Genomic DNA, 6424 nt, shown 5'->3' on the forward strand with positions numbered 1-6424 from the left:
AGGTTTTTATGCATGTAAACGGTGTGCAGAGTCAAAACCCTCAAAGTACACCCTGTAGCGAGTAAAACTCTAACACAGAAAATACCTCCCCAAAACGCCTCGTTGGAGATACGTCACTGCCCATTTGAGTCTTCCATTTAGTTCCGGGTACCGCCTGATGTCATGCGGTACCCGGAACGAAATGGACCAATCCCGAAGAGCTATGGCCACACCAGCAGCGGCGTGTTCCTCCTCCAGAGGTTCGAAGAACCGGCATTTCACAGACGAAAGCTTCCAAAACATTGCCCAGTTTGAGGCCGGATATGCACAGCTTGTTTGGACCGTTTGGAGCAGGGGAAGATCTGGGTATACAACCTGTAAGTTTGCATTGTTATTTGTGTATTTATCAAACAAGACTGTTTAAATGTGTAAACTGTGTTGGACTGCTAAGCCATTGACACAGTGCTAACTGTGCTAACTAAGTTGCTAGAGTTTCCATATATCAACTCTAATATCAGCAGATGGCCTTGCATACATGTATCTCATAGCAGGAGAATGTCTGCATTCACACACAAAATACCTATTGACAGTATACTGCGGGTGATTTGCCGGTCAGGTCGCGAAACGTAATTACATTATAGCTGGCGTAGCGATCTAACACACGGAGCTTGAGCTAGTTTTGGTCAGAAAAACATTTTTGTGATGCTACGTTGCTAGCGTTTAAATATATCAACTACAATGTCAGCAGATGGCCTTACATGTTTGTCATGGCAGGAGAATGTCTGCAGTCACACACACGGAATACTCATACAGTATACTCCGGTTTACCGTACATTGTGACCGTACATATACTGCATGTAGCTAACGAGGCTAGCTGTATGCTAGCGCAAAACAATGTATTCATGCAAGTTACATTGTATGGTAGCAGAATACCCGTATACGATTGCAATTATAAACACGTTATTGCTAGCCTAATATGAACCACTAGCTTTTGTTCATAGTAGTTTTATTACACTGCATTATAGTTGCCTTTCCTCCAAGCTAACGTTCATATCGTGTTAGCTACCAAGGTAAACAAAGCTAGGTTAGCATATTAGCAGGCAAGCTGTTCATTACACAACTACTACTAACGAATCTAAAACAACTAAGTTTCTCTAATATTTTGTGATTTGCATTTGATTTCGTCCAGCCAGATCCTGGCGGACAATCCATGACGGGGAAGGGATTCTACTACTACTGAGGCCTCGTGCTAAAAGGCACCGCACCGCACCGGCTGTGCGCAGGCAAGAGGAGGAGGAATGGATGATATACCGTGTATATATGTATATTTATGTTCATTTTGTACATTTCTAAAAATAAAGTTTAATGGAAATACTTAGTAGGCCTATCCTTTCTTCCCTGAATTCATATATAGCAAACCATGATTTGATTTCTCATCAAACAGTAGTAGTTTATAACGGGTAAAAATAACTTACTCTTTGTTATGAGAGTAGCTCGTAGGCCACAACGGAAAGACAAGGAGACATACACGAGTTTACAAAACCACGGCACATTTATTGTGGTAAATGCAAAGATAGGTGGTTGAGAGGATCGCAGAGTTAGTCTTCCTGCAGCCGCTTTGGAGAGAGACTGGGGCCGTAGTGTCCGGAGGTGTCCGTGATCGTGCTGATTAGCCGCTTCAGCTCCACCCCATCGTAAGACAAAGGCCCTGGGGCCGTCACACTCTTCTATAACAACAGTTAAAAATATATATGTATATAAAATATACCGCTGTACCGACGCCATGATAAGACTGATGTTACGCTGAGAGCAGCCGGGAAAAGCACTGACATGGGCGCAGCCTCTCTGGTGGTTGACTAATCAGAACGAGTGGCCGAGCTGACCAATCGGAGCACACTAGGCTCACAGGGAGGGGGGGGCAAGAGCTCCAACGAGTCGTTTAGTGGAGAAAGTGAATACTGCTGAATACACATGCTTGACAGAGATGCTGTATGCGAAACCAATGTGAGTTTGGAAAATTGCACAGTATAAATCTATTTTAGTATACCTCAACAATGTAATTATGATCAGTGGAAATGGCCATGACATGGGCCCTTTAATGTTCAAAAAGCGCTTTATTTTTCTCATACTGCCTGTGCTACAGCACCTCTTTTCACCCTCTGTCTGAAACCAGAGCCCAGTCTGCTCTGATTGGTTAGCTGGCCGGCTCTGTTGTGATTGGTCAACCGCTTAGAGAAGTCCCGCCCCTTATCACGTACAATGTGTTGGAGGTCTAGCCAATAGAAGCGCGAGTACATAATGAAGTCACTATGTTACGGAACTGAACAAACCAATCCAATGGAGGCGTTGGTGGGTGGGTGGGAGAGAAACTCTCAAATGTTGAGATTTTAGCCTTTGCAGACCATTTACATGCACAAAAAAAACCTATATTACAAACTACAGGAATGTGATAACTCCAAAAAAGCATAATAAGGCCTCTTTAATTCCCAGGCTGCTCCAACAGTGCAACAAAAATAAAGTTATGACGTATAAGAAAAAAGTAATAAAATAGTGCAAGTGACATTATTGTGCAGGATAAGTAAGTAAGCGATGTACATAAGATAGATCAAACAGAAAGTACAATCAAATAACATATAGTTGAAAATGTAATGCCTTTTGGAAAAAAATATGAAATAAAGTAATATCCTGAAACAATTGACCTCATTCGTGATCTGTATTCATAAGGTTGTGGCTTTAATTGAGGACTCATCTCTGCCCCTTTTCTGACGTCCTCACTTATAGATGAGAGCCCTACATAATCCCCTCCCATCATGCATTGCAGTTCCACCATAACAGCTCCACAGGAAGTATAACTCTTTAACTTCTCAGTTTTGATGAGAACTTAACCTTTTCCCAGAGTGCACTCTTCTCCCAGATATGAAAGAGAGATTTAATCAAGGCTGACTAGAAAAGCAAACTGGTCCTAAGGTGCAAACATATTAGTCAACACCTCCATGTCACTGGGAGCTGTACTCACACTGAGCACACTTGGTGGGTGATTAAAAAAATATATAGAGGACAAAACTGCTGCCTAACAAAAGCAGGGAGACTTTAATAAGCCCTGCTGGGACTGTAGCAACATTAGCATGACTTTACACCAGCATGACTCCAAACAGAATGCTTTACTTTGCCCCAGGCGGTCTGGATGTTTCCCCCACAGCACTCAATACCAGACCACCACTTGTATATGCTGGCCACATTATATCACTTTGCAGTCATTTGTGTGTAAGAGTTCATTCTGTTTGCATGACAAGCACCACGTTTAACCCCGGGTCTATTAGCTCAGCACCCTTGAGTTCAATTGATTATCTTAGGTGCACAAAACAAGCTTTATTTGACTTTCTGTATATAAGCAATTGGTAGAATATAAAGAGCAAGGGATATTTGATCATGGAGATTTAAAAGCTACAAAGATCTGGAAATAAATGTACATCTGTAATACATCATTAAAATAGAGAAGAACAGATCCAAAGCTCTTCTTCTCAGTTTTGAAATTTTTAAACTTCTGATATATTCACCCAGAACAAACAAACAAACAAACAAACTGCAGACATCCACCACTTGGCCAAATGCCATCTATGAAAACCTCTTCACTTGTATGCACGTCTAAAATAAATGATCTAAAGGGAAAACAAAAGTAGTCACTATTATAAGATTCTATTTAGTACTGTGCAACCATCAATTCAACGTAATAGTGTGAAAATAAAATCTATCTGGGAGGAAAAAGGAAACACCATGGAGATGTCAGTGTAAAATTAAGGGGAACATGTTTACAGATGAGGTGTTTCTGCCCCCTTCTGGCTATTTCTGACAGTGACACCTCATCTCAGTATATGCCTCAGAAGAGTGACATCCTCAAACATATACTTTTATTATTGCTTTCTCAGTATAATAAGGAAATGCTTGATTTTGCAAATATTGCATAAATGTCTCTCCAAAATTCACTCTGCCATGCTGGGAATCAAACCAGCAACCTTCTGACTCTCAGACATCTACTTAGCCTTTAGGCCAAAGCATGCTGGACATGTACTGGTATGATTTTACGAACTGGTCTTCTACTTATATTAGGGTTAGGGTTATAAGAGGACTTGTCAGAGGAGATATTGTAAAAACAGTTGTTGAAACTCATCACAGGAAATGGTAAATAGACTGTACTTATATAGCGCTTTATCCAGTCTTTACGACCCCTCAAAGCTCTTTACATACTACATGTCATTCACCCATTCATACAGAGCAGTGTACCTTACTCTAGGCACACACACACACACACACACACACGCCATCGGGAGAAACTCAGGATTAAGTATCTTGCCCAAGGATACATCGACATGTTGGCTGCACAGACTGGGATCGAACCCACAACCTTCTGGTTGAAAGACGACCACACTCCCTTGCAGTCGCAGGAAGGCCAATTTTTACTGTTTAGAAAAACCTAAGGCTACCAGGGCATCTGGGGTCAGGTTTCTTCAATATGTCCTTTAGAAACAATGTAATTAAGCCTTGGTCTCTTTCTCACTTTTTCTTCCCATTTAAAAAAACCTCCATCAACAAAACGGTTATCTCGATTGGGATAATTGCGGCTATGACGTCATTATTTCTGAACAGCAGCCCATCATTTGGCTTTGGCAGAGAGGAAGAGCTGTTGTCTTTGAGTCAGGAGAACATTTGAAAGGAAAACGTTGAACTTCAGAGTTTTCTCCATACAGTTCAATCAGGAGAGACTTCATTTTGTTAAAGAACATTTATTAAAGTGGACCTATCATGCTATATTTGAATAATATATTGTAGGGCCATACCTATATAAGGTATATTTATACGTTTTCTTTTTCAAAATACCAAACAGATCATGCATTTTAGCCATGCCTCATTTCGCTCTATTTTGCTCTCCTCCACCCCTGTCTTTGCATGCGCTGCAGCTGACCACGCCCCCCTGCAAAGGAGGGGGCCGAGTTACGAGCGTCGTGTTACCATGCTGTTACCATGCTGTTACCATGCCACGGCAACCTCTCATTCCCCTGATAGGTCAGCTCCGCCGTCCTGACGTCAGAGAAATTTTCAAATCTGTATCAGTCTTTATCAGATCCGTTGCAGCCCCGTTTTTAGAGATTTGGGTATGGAGGAAAATAGAGACGGTTGTGTTTTCTGACACTTGGTGAGTTCCCTGGAACACCGGGGACACATATTCATGTATAAAAGACGTACAAAAGTGCATTTTGCATGATAGGTCCCCTTTAACACATGTCATATGATAAATGTTAAGTCTTTGGCATCTAAACGGGGAAATGCAGCCGTGAGCATATAGGGAACCCCCCGGGGTCTAGACACTGGTGATGATGCTGAAGATCTGGATTTGATGAGGAGAAGGGATGAAGAGGAGGTGTGATGAGGTCTTTGGGTTAGCTCTCCTGGCACTGGATATGATGAAAGGAGGTGGATGGGGAGGAGGCGGTCGGCAGCATGAACACCTGAAATCACAGCTGACTGCAGGAGAGAGGAGAACCATTTTAAAGTTTGGCTGCAGCACGGTAATTGGCTGGATGAGGTGAAATGTAATAGGTTAAAGAGTGATGAGCTGATTATAAGCAGCTGCGGAGTGAATGTATATATATACCCAGTCTTCCTGAAAGAACTTGCGCTGAGCTCCATTTAAATAGTATTAAAGGTTAAAGGGGGACATCCAGGTGTAAAAGGTCATCTTTACATTCTAACTTTTGTTCAGCAGGCCAATAATTGCATTGTGATAAGAAATGTTTCCACATGTGTTTGTTCATCTCTGTAACCAGTGGCCATCTATTGCTGAATGCAGATTATCTAGAGAAGACATTGCTTAACCTGAGATGTTCTTCTCCTAACTAGTCTTATTTACTTGAGTTAACTGAAATGCAAAAAAAGAGCATTTCTCCTGATTAATGAATGTACATCCTCAGTCACACTCTAAGTGGAAACAACCTTGATTATTTAAGACAATAAATCAAAATGATATCTCACAGATTGCCTTTTTTAGTGAAAGAAAACTTGTCATTTGGTTATTGGTCTTTTAAGGAATCCTTCAGTTTTCTATTAACTGACTGCAGAATAATAAAAACACTTCACTTTATTTAGCTGCTCTCCCAGAGGCGTCTTTCATGGCCACTTGACATTTATTCTCCTCAAATGAAAGGCTTGCGTAATTAGCAGCGGAGCTCCTTATCTGCCGCTGAAAGCTGCCCTTGAGAACAGGAGGACCAATGAGATAAAGAGAAACAGTTACCATGACGTCACACGAGGGCATTTCCTGCTGCTGCTCTCCACATTCACAGTACAGCAGATATACTCACTGTACTACACACAGTACAGCAGATATACTCACTGTACTCCACACAGTACAGCAGATATACTCACTGTACTACACACAGTACAGCAGATA

The sequence above is a fragment of the Trematomus bernacchii genome, unplaced genomic scaffold (assembly GCF_902827165.1).
Source record: "Trematomus bernacchii unplaced genomic scaffold, fTreBer1.1, whole genome shotgun sequence".
In the NCBI taxonomy this organism is placed as follows: domain Eukaryota; kingdom Metazoa; phylum Chordata; class Actinopteri; order Perciformes; family Nototheniidae; genus Trematomus; species Trematomus bernacchii.